Genomic DNA, 18,071 nt, shown 5'->3' with positions numbered 1-18,071 from the left:
TGGGACCACTAGTGGCTTCTGGAACCTCCTAAGCCACTCGTTTTGCATTTGCAGTCTGTTTTGGCAAGCAAGCGGCTACTAATTAATGTTCACTAATAGCTGATATCAGTTCAAAGAGTTTTAAAGCAAAGAAGAGAAATGAGATCTTGATGTCTTAAGTAGCTTCAGAGAGCTGGAAAATTGCCTAGAGGTGGTTCTGGATAACCGAAACTGCAGCAGAGAAAACAAAGCAGAAGTTTTTCAGAGACAGAGCACCCTATGACCAGATTTGTCTTTTCCCATGGTCTTAGGCACTGATGGGCTCCAAGGGTACAGTCAGGAATGCAGTACTGATAGCAACATTTGGAGCTCCACCCCAGAGCACCCAATTTGCACTGAAAGATATTGAAACAAAATGCATAAGCCACACCCACAGTGTGGTAGTAAAAATTTTGGTGGTCCATCACTGGGCTTAGGCAGCCCCTGTGAAACGGTTGTTCGACCCCCCAAAAGATTGAGAACCACTGCACTATAGGATTGATTTATTTATTTATTTATTCATTCATTCATTCATTCATTCATTCATTCATTCATTCATTCATTTATTCATTCATTTATTTATTGGATTTGTATGCCACCCCTCTCCCTAGACTCGGGGCGGCTAACAACAGCAATAAAAACAGCATATAACAATCCAATATTAAAACAGTTAAAAAAAACCCTTATTATAAAACCAAACATACATACAGACAGACATACCATGCATAAAATTGTAGAGGCCTAGGGGGAAAGAGTATCTCAGTTCCCCCATGCCTGGTGGCAGAGGTGGGTTTTAAGAAGCTTGCGAAAGGCAAGGAGGGTGGGGGCAATTCTAATCTCTGGGGGGAGTTGGTTCCAGAGGCCGGGGCCACCACAAAGAAGGCTCTTCCCCTGGCTCTTGCCAAGCGACATTGTTTAGTTGACGGGATCCGGAGAAGACCCACTCTGTGGGACCTAACTGGTCGCTGGGATTCGTGCGGCAGAAAGCAGTCCCTGAGATAATCTGGTCCAGTGCCATGAAGGGCTTTATAGGTCATAATCAACACTTTGAATTTTGACCGGAAACTGATCGGCAACCAATGCAGACTGCGGAGTGTTGGTGTAACATTGGCATATTTGGGAAAGCCTATGATTGCTCTCGCAGCTGCATTCTGCACGACCTGAAGTTTCCGAACACTTTTCAAAGGTAGCCCCATGTAGAGAGCATTACAGTAGTCGAGCCTCGAGGTGATGAGGGCATGAGTGACTGTGAGCAGTGACTCCCGGTCCAAATAGGGCCATAACTGGTGCACAAGGCGAACCTGGACAAACGCCCCCCTCGCCACAGCCGAAAGATGTTTCTCTAATGTGAGCTGTGGATCGAGGAGGACGCCCAAGTTGTGGACCCACTCTGAGGGAGGTCAATAAATCCCCCCCAGGGTGATGGACGGATGGATGAAATTGTCCTAGGGAGGCAAAACCCACAGCCACTCCGTCTTATCAGGGTTGAATTTGAGTCTGTTGACACCCATCCAGGCCCCAACAGCCTCCAGTCACCGGCTTTCCCTTCAGATGAGCATTATTTGGTTGTACATTACAGTACTGAAATGAAATGCTATCGGCCTTTATAAATATTAATTGTACAGGCTTACTATAATGAGCAGCCAGTTGACTGTGTGATAACATTGGTCTACAAGGGGCATTACAGTATTTGATTATATTGTCACGCTGAATATTGACAGCCCCAGAGACATTCAGTAATTAAATAGTAAACTGTGTGTGTTTTACTAAGTTCCTCCTATTATGATGTAATTACCTGCCACATCTAACATCACATCCTTCTTCTTCACTCTAAGATTCATTCTCCATTCTATCTCTATCATGTGAAGACATGTTTTATTATGTCTTCGAGACATGTTTATTTTCTACTTTAATAATAAAAGAAATCTTGTTTTGAACAAATGACTGGGCTTACATCTATCGCCTCCGTGGTGGTTAAAGTTCTAACGGACTTTAATTATTTACAAACCGTGACAGATATGGCATAATATGGCCAGGTCATTCCATAGATAAGCATCTACTCAAAAGTTTATTCTGGGCTTTATATTTATCAATAAGAGAGAATGTATGGAGTCATGCAGACTCAATAGTCTAGATTCCTAATCCACAGGCCTAAATAAGGAATTGCATTTGATGGGCAGCAGACTTCAATCCACAACACTGGCAATATTTCAGGAAACTTTAATGCTTTAATACTTAAGCTTTGGCAATATGACTTCTTTATTGATTTATCTCCATGTCACAGCATTGACATTGTACTATCCAGCTGACTGATGATCTAAAATCTAGCACATGCAACATTATAAGCATAAATTAAAAAATCCTGTATATTGGCATGCCAACATGTCAGTCTTTCAAGATAGACCAGGTCAAGAGATGGACATTGCAGAGATTCCAAAATGGTACTTTATTATAATAGAATATAATAACTGAATCTTGAAAGCGCTTGAGTTTCTCTCTCTCTCCTATTACACTAACAAAGGAAAGTTATTTTTAATTTATTTTAATTTATTCTTCCTGTCACCTTCTCGACTGCGTACTCTGCAATGATTCTTTCATTCCAAGGTCATCTCTAAATATCTTTACACAGCTAGAATATGCAGAGTAAAGAATGGCATTTAAATCAATAGTTAATAACCAACATTTCAAATTAGTCATAGTCACCCATAATCCCTATTCAGATATAAATAACACACCTTATTATGTTCTAAGTGGATTTGACTACCTTTGTAATCCACAACATCCTAATTTAGAGAATGTTAAATTTAATCTAGAGGCTACTGTATCTTCTTACAATAGTGCTTACTTATCACCTTGTAGAACAATCAGTTTGGTGTTCCAGTCTCAAAATCAGGAGATGGAGTTCTAGTCTCATTTTATGCATAAAGCCAGCTGAATGACCTTGACCAGTCATTCTCTCTTAGCCACAGAAAGGTGGACATGATGAACCACTTCCCAAAAGTTTGCCAAGAAAACTTGAAGTCACAGAAGTCAACACTGTCTTAAAGGCACCCATAATGTCATAGAGGCATTAGGGAGAAAAACTGTATCAAGTGGGAGATCAAATAGATTCCTGAAGAGCCTAGCTGACAATATTACCATTCCAAAAGACAGAGAAGGGATCTAAAGGGTCAGCTATACTGGACTTAATTCTTACTAACAGAGAAAAAAGTGATAGAGGGGTTTGCAGTTGTAGGAGCTTTGGGGGAGATTGACCGTGTCATGTTGGAATTCAATATAACACAGATACAAGAAAATTCAAACTAGTGTCTTTGACTAAGAGCCAATTGCAACAAACTTTCCAATGGAGAACTTGGGAAGGATTCCGTGGATGAAAATCTTCAAGAAATCTACAAGAAACTTGGGAAACTCTGAAAAATATGATTATAAAAGCCTGTCCAGCTTTTACAACTGAAAAAATGAAAAATAAGAAACCCTGGAAGAAACTAGCATGATTGCATAAAGAACTGTCTGATAAACTGAAAGGCAAAAAGAACAAATATATATATATAAAATGGTAAGACTAAGGCAGAACACCAGCATATACTCCGAATCTGCAAAGATGAAGTCAGGAAAGGCTCAGAACGAAGCAAGACTTACAACAAATGTCAATAATAATAATAAGAGTCACAAACTTAATTCTATGTAGCTTCTTCTCTAGAAACACCGATCTACTAAGCAGAGCATACAAAACATTTGTCAGACCAATTCTTGAATACAGCTCACCTGTATGGAATCTTCACTGCGTAACAGACATTAATACAATTGAAGGAGTCCAGAAATACTTCACAAGAAGAGTCCTCCACGCTTCCTCGTGCAACAAATTACCTTACTCCTCCAGACTTCAATTACTATGTTTAGAAAATTTACAGTTACGCCGCCTCCGAACTGATTTAACTGTTGTTCATAAAATCATACATCACAATGTACTCCCTGTTAGTGACTACTTCACCTTTAACAACAACAACACAAGAGCACGCAATAGGTACAAACTAAATGTAAATCGCTCCAAACTAGACTGCAGAAAATACGATTTCAGCAATAGAGTGGTCAACGCCTGGAATTCACTACCGGACTCTGTTGTTTCTTTCCCCAACCCCAAAATCTTCAACCTTACATTATCTACAATAGACCTCTCCCCTTTTCTAAGAGGTCTGTACGGGGCGTGCATAAGTGCAACTTCGTGCCTACCGTTCCTGTCCTAATGGTCTTTTTATCTTTTCTATCTCTACTTTATACTTATATTATGTTAAACATACTACAATACAATACTATATTTGTATGACAAAATGAATGAATGAATGAATGAATGAATAAAATTGTCCAAAGTTGACCTCTCCCCTTTTCTAAGAGGTCTGTAAGGGGAATGCATAAGTGTACCATTGTGCCTATCATCCCTGTCCTATTGTCCTCTTTTATCATTATTTACTTCTTATGTTATGCTTATGCAAACTACAATGCTATACTTGTTCGAATAAATAAAATAATAAAATAAATAATGGGAGAAGACGGCAAGGAAGTGATGGGAGCAGGGAGAAAGCGGAACTGCTTCATTCACTCTTTACATCTGTTTCCATCCAAAATGAAATCCAGTGGTGAGAAGGTGACATGATGATGCAGTGGCTTAATGATTCTGGAACTGCCAACTAGGAATGATCTGCACTCCAGAGGTTCAATCCTGGCTCCATGAGATGGAGTGAGCTCAAAAACTACCTGTATGTAAAATTGTATTTTCTTAATTTCTTACATTCATTTCTGGATACCATGTGTCTATGATTTTGATTCATAATACCCTGTTTCCCTGAAAATAAGTCACCCCTGAAAGTAAGACATAGGAGAGGTTTCGTAGAATTGCCTAATATAAGGCATCCCCCAAAAGTAAGACATAGGAGACGTTTCATTTCGCAGCATTCCCGAACAGAACATATATAACATATATTTGAAGAAAGTATAATTGTTGTACATGGAAATAATGGTACAGTAGTACAGTGAACCCTCGAGTTTCGCGTCCTCAAGGATCGCGAAAGGGCTATTTCGCTAGTTTTCAACCCGGAAGTAAACTCCACCATCTGCGCATGCGTGCCCTTCCACGCATGCGTAGATGGTGGAGTTTCCCCGCCGGGCAGAGGCTTCCCTGGGTCTTCCCCCTCTTGCCCCGGTAAGACCCCAGCGGCGGTGGGCTGGAGCGCGAGCTTGGGGCAGCCTAGCTCCGCTTCCCAGCTGGGAAGCGGAGCCGGCAACAGCGTGGGCGGGGCGGGCGGCGCGCGCGAGCTTGGGGCAGCCTAGCTCCGCTTCCCAGCTGGGAAGCGGAGCCGGCAACAGCGTGGGCGGGCGGGCGGCGCGCGCGAGCTTGGGGCAGCCTAGCTCCGCTTAGCTGGGAAGCGGAGCTAGGCTGCCCCAAGCTCGCGCGCGCCGCCCGGCCCGCCCACGCTGTTGCCGGCTCCGCTTCCCAGCTGGGAAGCGGAGCTAGGCTGCCCCAAGCTCGCGTGCGCCGCCCGCACCGCCCACGCTGTTGCCGGCTCTGCTTCCCAGCTGGGAAGCGGAGCTAGGCTGCCCCAGCTGGGCTGCCCCCAGCTGGGAAGCGGAGCTAGGGTTTCCCCAAGCGCGCGCGCACCCCAGGCACGAGCAACGGGGTGGGCGGGCGAAGGGCGGGCGGCAGTGGAAGTAAAAACACCATCTGCGCACGCGCAGATGGTGTTTTTACTTCCGCACCGCTACTTCGCGAAAAATCGATCATCGCTTGGGGTCCTGGAACGGAACCCTCGCGATGATCGAGGGTTCACTGTAGTAAGAAATTCTTGATAGGATTCACAGTTTCTCTGGTTATGCTGGTTTGTGATGACAACTACTGTACAGTATATAATTAATGTTCTTTTTTTGTTGTTCAGCAATTGAAAAAAAAATAAGACATCCCCTGAAAATAAGACGTAGCACATCTTTGGGAGCAAAAATTAATATAAGACACTGTCTTATTTTAGGGGAAACAGGGTACCATTTCATCACTTTTTGATCTCTTTTGAATGTCATGGGGGGATTTTCTTTAATAACTTTGCAGTTCCCTGCTCTAGCTGCCTAGCAATTCTTAAAATCATTATTATCATCATCATTGTTGCTATTCACAGGATGCATAATATATCTAGAAGAAAAAGGTGACTTCCCAGTTCTAATATACGGCTTTGAGATTTCAATGACCTCCAATCCAAGTACTATTCAGATAGGAATAGCTTTTTTGAGATTGCTCAAATTCTTTTAGGCGTTGCCAGCCGTTATGATATTCTGGAATACAAAAGGATATAATTCAGAGTCCAAGACATTAATGCCAAAAATTTGACCTTGGGGACACAATACATAAATGGAAATAATCTATATAAGGAGATAGTGCGCATACATTAAATTTACGTCATTCAAACAAGTCATATTTTAGTGTAACATGAGTCTTAATGGTCTCGAATATGTAATTTTCTTAGCAACAGAACAGAAATGTTTTGCCATAGACATCTTCAGCACGGAATGGGACAACTTGCTTTGGCCAACTTACAATGGCCAACTCTCCACAGGATAACTTGCTGTGAGACCATCTAACAATTCTATTTAATTATTTAAAATAAATTTAAAACTATTTAAGTTTTTGCCATTCACATTTCATTTTCTCTTTCCTTTGCACCCTTTCTTTAATGATTCTATTCCTTTGATACCATCCCTTTGATATTAGTGTATCTCTGATGTTGTGGTTAGCTCTGGCCCAGCTCCTGCCCCAAGGACTGTGGATGTGGGGGAGACATCCACATGCTGCAGGCCTGTTTTGCCCCCCCCCCCCGGTGGAATCTGCTGATGAAGGCTCCTCTGACCCAGAAGACATGAGTGACAGGGAGGAGGAGAGTGTGGCAGACAGCTCAGAAGGAGATCAATTTTCTAGCTCCTCCTTGGATTCAGAACAAGAGTTAATGATACAGCCACGCATGCGGAGAGCGATGCATAGGCAACAACAACTGAGAGATTATTATCAAAGAAAATGAGGCCACCTGTGGTTGGGTGGGGCTGTTGTGATTAGTGAGGCTGCTATAAATAGCAGCCTGTGGGTTTGGCCATTGTGGAGGATTATCTGATTGTTGTGTTTTGTGACTGCTTTACTGACTTTGACCTTTTGTGTGCTGATTTTTCCCCGCTTTGAAACTAAAGCAGAGCAAAGTGTGTTTCACTTTGTGAAAGAAGAAGGACTGTGAATTGCCTCACAGCTGCAAGCTAAGTATCACAGAACTGATAAGGGACTTGTACAAATTACCACTTTGTTTGGAGACGAGTGCTCTTTGCTATACCAAAAGAGGGCTTAGGTTAAGGGAATTTTCCTTATAAAGAACATTGTTTTGAATTTTCAAACGTGTGTGTGTCTGAAATTTGTACCTGTGAATTTTTGGGAGGAGTCTACCAGAGAGCCTGACAGAACACTCTGGTCGCGCAACTAGTTGTCCTTTGGAGAGCTGGTCATGCCGAATTGGCTGTGGTGAGTTTTCTATGGTCGAATTGGCCGCAGCAAATTGCCATAGACTCTCTTCAGCCATGTGATTTTCAATGGCAAATTTTTAATTGAAGTAGATTTAGGATGTAATTCTATATCCCTTAGTGGGGAACAAGGCCAATTTAACATAAGGCATTTTATTTTGGATCTTCAAAGGGATGTATTGTAAAACATGGTATGATAATACTCAAACAATTCCTCTGATCATCCTTAGGAGAGCTCTAAAGCTCCATGAGGATTGCTATTATTTTCCAGACCACATAACTGTTGCCTGCTTCATTCCTAGCATATTATGCTCATGCTGCATTACTTACTTCATGTACTAATAACTTGACAATGTAAGGTTTGCCAAGATCTGAGTTAATCCCCTTAGGCATTTTCCCCTCAGATTCTTCTATCATTACCTCTGATAAAATGCACTTCACAAAACCCAAATCTTTTTCTAAACAGTAATGCAAGACTTGGCTTAGTTTAATATTATTATTTTAAAATCTTAGCAGTAGAATAGAATAGAATAGAATAGAATAGAATAGAATAGAATTTTATTGGCCAAGTATGATTAGACACACAAGGAATTTGTCTTTGGTGCATATGCTCTCAGCGTACATAAAATAAAATATACATTTGTCAAGAATCATGTGGTACGACACTTCAGTTCTGGAGACCTCATTCAGTTCTGGAGACCTCACCTACAAAAAGATATTGACAAAATTGAACGGGTCCAAAGACGGGCTACAAGAATGGTGGAAGGTCTTAAGTATAAAACGTATCAGGAAAGACTTAATGAACTCAATCTGTATAGTCTGGAAGACAGAAGGAAAAGGGGGGACATGATCGAAACATTTAAATATGTCAAAGGGTTAAATAGGGTTTAGGAGGGAAGTGTTTTTAATAGGAAAGTGAACACAAGAACAAGGGGACACAATCTGAGGTTAGTTGGGGGAAAGATCAAGGGCAACATGAGAAAATATTATTTTACTGAAAGAGTAGTAGATCCTTGGAACAAACTTCCAGCAGACGTGGTCGGTAAATCCACAGTAACCGAATTTAAACATGCCTGGGATAAACATATATCCATTGTAAGATAAAATACAGGAAATAGTATAAGGGCAGACTAGATGGACCATGAGGTCTTTTTCTGACGTCAGTCTTCTATGTTTCTATGTTTCTAATGATTGACATAGGGGTCAAATAAGCAATGAAGAAGCAATATTAATAAAAATCTTAGGATATAAGCAACAAGTTACAGTCATACAGTCAACATGGGAGGAAATGGGTGATAGGAATGATGAGAAAAACTAGTTGAATAGAAGTGCAGATTTAGTAGACAATCTGACAGTGTTGAGGGAATTATTTGTTTAGTAGAGTGATGGCGTTCGGAAAAAACCTGTTCTTTTGTCGAATTGTCTTGGTGTGCAGTGCTCTGTAGTGACGTTTTGAGGGTAGGAGTTGAAACAATTTGTGTCCAGGATGTGAGGGGTCAGTAAATATTTTCCCCGCCCCTTTTTGACTCGTGCAGTATACAGGTCCTCAATGGAAGGCAGGTTGGCAGCAATTGTTTTTTTTCCCTGCAGTTCTGATTGTCGGTCCTGTTGGGTTGCAGCACCAAACCAGACAGTTATAGAGGTGCAGATGACAGACTCAGTGATTCCTCTGTAGAACTGTAGAACTGTATCAGCAGCTCCTCAATCATCAATTATCAGTACACCCACATATTATCACACTATTTCTTATTTGTCTTTCAATAAACCTTTCCCCACATTTGTGGCATACTGGCTTAAAGATCTTAGCGAAGAGGAACAAATGAAACCTGTCTGACATATGACTGTACCAGCTTTTATTTAAAGTACCAAATTAGTCATCTGTGAAACTTCATAGCAGCAGTCATGGGTTTGTTGATGTTCCCTCAAACACAGCTTTGACTGTGTGCAGAAGCAGCTATGAGATTTGAAAATTTGGTTAGAACGATGCAAAATGCAAACTCTTTCTTTACCTTTATTTTACCTGCTATGGGGCATTGCATGCCAAAACAACCACACACAAAGACAGTTTTCCCTTCCATGCTATCACTCTGCTGAACAACTAATTCCCACCACTGTCTTATGTCCTCGGATGTCAAACCACCTAGTACGACTATATTAATATTACTGTTGTCCTTCTCATCTTTCCTATTATGCATTTCCTTAGCTTCTTATGATTACCATATAACTTTATTGTTTGTATCTCATGATTTATATCAACTACTTTTATTTAGTATCCTGTTATGATTTATGTTGATTGCTTATTTAATATCCTATGACAGCCACTGAGTGTTGTATCTTATGATTTATGATTATTGTATTTCATTATGATGATCGTGATTTATCATTTGTCGCTTGCCTGTGCACTGAGAGTTCAAATTCCTTGTGTATTCAATCACACTTGGCCAATAAAGAATTCTATTTTATTGCTTTGTTGGTATGCAATATTTATATTTATTTATTTATTTATTTATTTTGTCCAATACACAATACATATTGAAGAGGATAGACACGAAGTATTATATATAAAGAAAAGATTTAAAAGTAGAGGAGAAGATATATGAAAGGAAGAAAAGATGGATGATATATGAGATAAGGAGAGACAATTGGACAGGGGACGAAAGGCAGGCTAGTGCACTTATGTATGCCCCTTACTGACCTCTTAGGAACCTGGAGAGGTCAATTGTGGATAGTCTAAGGGAGAAATGTTGGGGGTTAGGGGTTGACACTACTGAGTCAGGTAATGAGTTCCACGCTTCGACAACTCGATTGCTAAAGTCATATTTTTTACAGTCAAGCTTGGAGCGATTAATATTAAGTTTGAATCTGTTGAGTGCTCTTGTGTTGTTGCGGTTGAAGCTGTAGTAGTCATTGACAGGCAGGACGTTGCAGCATATGATTTTGTGGACAATACATATTGCATTCATTTTGCATTCAAAAACAGCAGTTTTTTGCCTTCCATTCACAGATGCCCAAGGCAGCAATGCTTACAGCGGTGCGCAGGTGTGGGTGTGGGTGCATCAAATGAACAAGCTTAACAAAAGCTGACATTCTTCCTTATGATGCAACCATTATATATTGCATGCATTATATATTGCATGCAACGGGCAAGAAACACATTGTGATGTTTCATGTATTGTCCAAAAGGGCAAAGTTGCAGAGAAATGATATACAGTGATCCCTCTACTATCGCGAGGGTTCCGTTCCAAGACCCCTCGCGATAATCGATTTTTCGCGATGTAGGGTTGCGGAAGTAAAAACACCATCTGCGCATGCGCGCCCTTTTTTCTATGGCCGCGCATGCGTAGATGGTAGAGTTTGCGTTCCCCGCCGCCCACGCAAAGGGGAAACCCCGATTCGGCTCCTCGCTGCTGCTGCGCTACCGAGCAGATCAGCTGCTGGGCGGCCGAAGGAACCTTCCCTGGGTCTTCCCCCTCTTGCTGGCGGGCGGGGTGAGCGGCAGGCATCAGCGAGGAGCCGGGTTTCCCCTTTGCGTGGGCGGCTGGGAAGACCCAGGTTGGGGGTTCGGGGGGGTGCTGGGAAGCCCCCCAGGCCGGCTGCGACCTTTTAAAACAGCCGCGCCGCTTCCCAGCTGACTCCCGAAGCCAAACCCGGAAGTGGTTTTTTTTAAAATTAATATTTTTTTAAAAATCGCGATATAGCGTTTCGCAAAGATCGAGATCGCGAAACTCGAGGGATCACTGTATTGCTTTGTTTGTATAAGCAGCTGGAGCCGTCTGTTTGTGGAACTTGGAGTTCTTCGTACCCTCAAACAAGTCTTGCCTAAAAGAGCAAAGATGTTGACCAATGTGTCTTTAGATGCTTCATTGAAACACAGTGGGAGAAATATTTACTAGAAGACTTTTGGATGGAGGTTTTAGGAGAACATGTGCTTTTAAATGAAAAGGCATTGGAATAGAAAAAGGAATGGAACGGAACAGAACAAACCGAACAGAACAGAATATTTATTTATTTATTTATTTATTTATTTATTTATTTATTTATTTATTTATTTATTTATTTATTTATTTATTTATTTATTTATTTATTTATTTATTTATTTATTTATTTATTTATTTATTTATTTATTTATTTATTTATTTATTTATTTATTTATTTATTTATTTATTTATTTATTTATTTATTAATTAGTTGGACTTGTATGCCGCCCCTCTCCGAAGACTCGGGGCGGCTCACAACAAGTAAAACAGTCACAACAATCCAATTAATTAAAATATTTAATGATTTAAGACAACCCCATGTAATAGCAAACACACACACAAACATACCATATATAAATTTAACGTGCCCAGGGGAGATGTTTAGTTTCCCCATGCCTGACGGCAAAGGTGGGTCTTAAGGAGTTTTCGGAAGGCAGGAAGAGTAGGGGCAGTTCTAATCTCTGGGGGGAGTTGGTTCCAGAGAGCCGGTGCCGCCACAGAGAAGGCTCTTCCCCTGGGACCCGCCAACCGACATTGTTTAGTTGACGGGACCTGGAGAAGGCCCACTCTGTGGGACCTAATCGGTCGCTGGGATTCGTGCGGCAGGAGGCGGTCTCGGAGATATTCTGGTCCGATGCCATGAAGGGCTTTAAAGGTCATAACCAACACTTTGAATTGTGACCGGAAATTGATCGTCAGCCAATGCAGACTGCGGAGTGATGGTGAAACATGGGCATACCTAGGTAAGCCCATGACTGCTCTCGCAGCCGCATTCTGCACGATCTGAAGTTTCCGAACACTTTTCAAAGGTAGCCCCATGTAGAGAGCATTACAGTAGTCGAACCTCGAGGTGATGAGGGCATGAGTGACTGTGAGCAATGAGTCCCGGTCCAGATAGGGCCGCAACTGGTGCACCAGGCGAACCTGGGCAAACGCCCCCCTCGCCACAGCTGAGAGATGGTTTTCTAATTATTGGCCAAGTGTGACTGAACACACAAAGATTTGTCTTCAGTGCATAAGTTTTCAGACTACATACAGAGGTATGTATGACAAGGTAACTCATTATTATTATTATTCGTAAAAATAATAAAAGTGGACTATAAATAAAGGCAAGGCAGTCATAGAATGGATACCAATTGATAAAAAGTGGCCATGGAAGACACATAAAATAAGATGGATCAATGACATCAGCAAGTATCGCGGGCGCAATTGGTAAAAGAAAGCTCAGGACCATATTTGTTGGAAACATGTGGAAGAAGCCTTCATCCTGCAGAAGATAGACAATGACTAAAATGATGGTGATAAATAAATATAAATGAATAAATAACCATTGACATTCCTCAATATCGTCTTTAAAAAAAACTCCTGAAAAAAGAAAAATCACCCAATTTTGGGGGGTGAGGGATTAGCAGTATACTGTCTACATTAAACCTCTCTAAAATAGAAAACACATTTTAAGTCCCTTTCTCCATCTCCTAAATATTTGATCATAGATCAAAAACTTTGGCCCTGCTTGTTTGGGAATTCTGTGTGACCTCTGCATGGCATGGTAATGGTGTTATGTAACAGCACCAAACATAAAAATAAACAAAATAATTAGTGAATGCTCAGAAACTGATGGATTTGTAATGGAAAAGTGTTAGTAGATATCATGTACTTACTGTTCTGTTGAGCTCTCTGGTAGAATCCTCCTGAAAATTCACAGATACAAATTTCAGACACACACACGTTTGAAAATTCAAAACAATGTTCTTTATACCAAAAATTCAAATAAACTAAGCACTCTTTTTGTATAGCAAAGAGCACTTGTCTCCAAACAAACTGGTAATTTGTACAAGTCCCTTATCAGTTCTGAGATACTTAGCTTGCAGCTGTGAGGCAATTCACAGTCCTTCTTCTTTCACAAAGTGAAACACACTTTGCTCTGGTTTAGTTTCAAAGTGGGGAAAAATCAGCACACAAAGGTTGAAGTCAGCAAGGCAGGCACCAAACACAACGATCAGATAATCCTCCACAATGGCCAAACCCACAGGCTGCTATTTATAGCAGCCTCACTAATTACCACAGCCCCACCCAACCACAGGTGGCCTCATTTTCTTTGATAATAATCTCTCCGTTGTTGCTGCCTATGCATCGCTCTCCGCATGCGTGGCTGTATCATTAACTCTTGTTCCGAATCCAAGGAGGAGTTAGATAATTGATCTCCTTCTGAGCTGTCTGCCACACTCTCCTCCTCCCTGTCACTCCTGTCTTCTTGGTCAGAGGAGCCTTCATCATCAGATTCCACCGGGAGCAAAACAGGCCTGCGGCATGTGGATTTCCCCCCCACATGCACAGTCCTTGGGGCAGGAGCTGGGCCAGAGCTAACCACAACACTTTACCTACATTCAAATTAATGATTTTGAGCCCCTTGACAGAAGATAGAATTATGAGCTAGCTTATGACTTAATTTCAGGCTATTTCCTAAAAGATTTATGCTGCTGGTTTCATTTTATGCTCCTCGGGTGATGTCTGCAACTTGTTTCAATTATTTTCATCATACCAATTTCTAATTACAATAATAGGTTTATTCTCTTTTGTTTTTGCATACAGGATGGTAATCAAAACTACGATTGTCTGTGGTTTTTTTTTAAAATCCCTAAATGGACTGTAGAATGGCCCCACCTCCTTTGCCTCAATGAAGATCTTACAACACACCTTTACTATAAAAAGACACTGTGCTGCTCGAAATCTCTCAGCTAAGAATTCGGATCTTTGACATCTGGATTAATTCGCTTTCCAGGTAAATTTTAATGCTTGATTGATTTATTTTTTTCTGCAAGTAAAATGAGAAATGAATGTGCTGAGATACACATGGGCATTTTAAACTTCAGGTTTATTTTTAATACATATCTTGGATACACGGCACAACAGGTGGTTGTTAGGTCAGTCAAGATGTATAACCAGCTGGTAGTATATTAGTCACAGTTAGAAGCGTAACTTTTAAGGGAGACTTCAGAATCTGGAAAGAAAAGAAAACCCCCTAACTTTGAAAAGTTGTATGGGGGATGAATTTTTCTTGAGCCAAGCTCTGGGAGTGGGGTGGGGAACTTTTAAAAGGAAGAACGAGAAAAACTTTTTGTTTTATTTTAAGGAAATATATTATGAATGACACAAGCTTATGCAATAATAAATGTGTGAGACAGAGCTGTTATTGGACTTTATTATGTACGAATGCCCGGCAATTGTAAAGGGTAATCAAAGTAAATGAAATAACTATGCAGTCAGAGCTGATGATTGGAGTTGTGGGCACAATCTTTGGACAATTTCCCTTGTGAAATTCCTTCCTCCCAGGTTCTCGTAAACAGTTCCCATTCATTTTATGGGAGGCTCGCTCAAACGTCCCAATGTGTAAATTCCATGTGTAGACTTTTGTTTTAGTATCCATGCCACTAATACAACAAATGTTGAAAAGTGAGAGCTTGTTCAACTGGCTTGCTATATTTTCATACCAATTTTAAGCTCCCCTCCCTCCCCCTCCCAGGAAGTTTTATACAACATTTGTGACTTCTTTACTTACCTTCACGTTCTCTAGTATGCCTCTATTAAAAAACCCACTAATATCAATCAGATATTAAAACTGCATTTGGCAACTTCCGTATGGAAATAAAATCAAAACCTCTACTTTTCATTTGAATAATGATTTGTGCCTTATTTAAGGCAGCATGTTATTTGTGCCTTATATAAGGCAGCATGTGAACAGTTATGAATGATAATCAGGAGAGAGTCTCCCTATTACGCTTGTAATGTATCCATGTTTTAAATATGACCGATTTTTCCGTGGTGTAAGCTTTTGAGGACATCTAGTGGGTATTATATTTTAATTATTCTTTACACCTTAGGATTTAAAATTAAGAATGAAACGGAAAGCCGGACAGTGGAAAATGGAAAAAGCTTGCTTTTCGCTAAATAACAATTACCGTATTAATTTGAATTAGTAACACAAATGTTTTATAAGACGTTTAAGAGTACTTGGATATGATTAATTATTAGCTTCGCCAAACATAAAGATCAGCCATTCACACATATACTGGTAGTCCTTGACTTATGGCCAGAATTGAGCCCAAAGTTTCTGTTGTTAAGTGAGTCATTTGTTATTATTATTACTTTTATTTTAAAAAAAGTATTATTATTATTATTATTTTTATTATTTTTATTATTATTATTATTATTATTATTAATTAGATTTGTATGCCGCGGCTCACAGCAATAATAAAAACAATGTACAGTAACAAATCTTATATTTAAAAATATCTTAAAAACCCCTTATTTAAAAGCAAAACATACACACAAAACACACACACAATGCTTACTTGTTAAGTAAGCATTGCCCCATTTTATGACTTGCCGCAACTGTTAAGCGAATCACTGCAGATGATAAGTTTGTACGCTAGTTGTTCAGTCAATCTGCCGCATAGTTCCCAGTGAACACAAAGTTGGTCTCCTCAGGGTCCCGTCAGCTAAACATTTTATTTATTTATTTATTCATTCATTCATTCATTCATTCATTCATTCATTCATTCATTCATTCATTCATTTATTTATTTATTTATTTATTTATTTATTCTTTGTCCAATATACAATACATATGAAAGAGAATAGACATTAAGTAATATATATAAAAATAGGAAGTAAAAAAGAAGAGAAGTAGATGGGAAGGAGAGAATATATATGATATATGGAATAAGGAAAGACAATTGGACAGGGGATGATAGGCACATCACTGCACTTATGTACGCCCCTTACTGGCCTCTTAGGAACCTGGAGAGGTCAATCGTGGAGAGTCTAAGGGAGAAATGTTGGGGGTTGACACTATTGAGTCCAGTAATGAGTTCCATGCTTTGACAACTCGATTGTTAAAGTCATATTTTTTACAGTCAAGTTTGGAGTGATTAATATTAAGTTTGAATCTGTTGCGTGCTCTTGTGTTGTTGTGGTTGAAGCTGAAGTAGTCGTTGACCGGAAGGACGTTGCAGCGTATGATCTTGTGGGCAATACTTAAATCGTGTTTTAGGCGAAGCAGTTCTAAGCTTTCAAGACCCAGGATAGTTAGTCTATTTTCGTAGGGTATTCTGTTTCGAGTGGAGGAGTGAAGGGCTCTTCTGGTGAAATATCTTTGGATGTTTTCGAGAGTGTTGATGTCTGAGATGTGGTGTGGGTTCCAGACAGATGAGCTGTATTCGAGAATGGGTCTGGCATAGGTTTTGTAGGCTCTAGTCAGTAGTGTGAGATTGCCAGAGCAAAAGCTACGTAGGTTGAGGTTAACAACTCTGGAAGCCTTTTTGGCGATATTGTTGCAGTGGGCTTTAGCACTTAGGTCATTTGATATTAGTATTCCAAGGTCTTTTACTGAGTGTGGGTTGGCTGCGAGAATTTGTTTATTCAGTTCATATATGAGGTTTGGATTCTTTTTGCCGATGTGGAGGGTAGAGCATTTGTTGGTTGATATTTGAAGTTGTCAGGTGTTAGACCAATCTGAAACAAAGTCAAGGTCTTTTTGGAGAGTGAGTGTGTTGTCAGTGGTGTTGAAAAGTTTCATATCATCGGCAAAAAGCACACAGTTGCTTGCGATATTATCACAGAGGTCATTGATGTATAGGATGAAAAGAGTAGGACCTAGTACGCTGCCTTGGGGAACACCGCTTTTGACAGGGACAGGGGAGGAAATGGCGCTTCCGATTTTGTCAGCTGGTGGGGCCAGGGTGGTGGCTCCGGCTCTCTAGAATCAGCTCTCCCTGAGCCTGCCACCCAACAACATGGCGCCAGTGCAGACGACAGATCTGCCCCTTCAGTGCCTGTTCTCCGACCTCCTCAGCCTCACGATTCAGTGGAGGCAATGGCGGCAGGGGCCTGGGGTGTGGACATGACATTCCCAGTGCTGCTGCTCCACGAAGGGAAGCCGCCAGAGTTGCCTAAGCAATTGCTGCCACTGCCCCCGCCGCTGCCTACCTGGGACCGGCTAACTTAGGCGGTGCTCCCACCTTGTCCCTACTAGCCGGAGGCCCATGGGGAGGGAAGCTCAGGAATTCTGCAGCTGGTGCCCTCTGCCCCGAATGCCCGGCACCTTGCCTATACCTGGGGTTGAGTCACCAGCCTCCCGCCAAGGGCTGCCGAGTGGCCTCGGTAACATTCGGTGTATAAGACTCACCCAGTTTTTGACGCACATTTTTTAGGTAAAAAGGTGCGTCTTATACACCGAAAAATACAGTAAGTCTAATCTAAAATAGCTTTCTGTAATTACAAGACATCTTCTCTAATCTTGATACGAATTTATACAAATTGAGAAAATCAAATGTGCTGAATTTAAAAAGCAACTTGATGGAAAAAACAAAACCTATTTATGCGGCAACAATAGGATTAACAAATAACTGGTAGCTCATTTAGCATTTAGACTTATATACTGCTTCAGAGTGCTTTTTACAGCCCTCTCTAAGCAGTTTACAGAATCAGGATATTGCCCCCAACAATCTAGGTCCGCACCTCGGAAGGATGGAACCT

Source organism: Erythrolamprus reginae, chromosome 4 (genome assembly GCF_031021105.1).
Source record: "Erythrolamprus reginae isolate rEryReg1 chromosome 4, rEryReg1.hap1, whole genome shotgun sequence".
Classification (NCBI taxonomy): domain Eukaryota; kingdom Metazoa; phylum Chordata; class Lepidosauria; order Squamata; family Dipsadidae; genus Erythrolamprus; species Erythrolamprus reginae.
Note: the sequence above shows the minus strand (reverse complement) of the source record.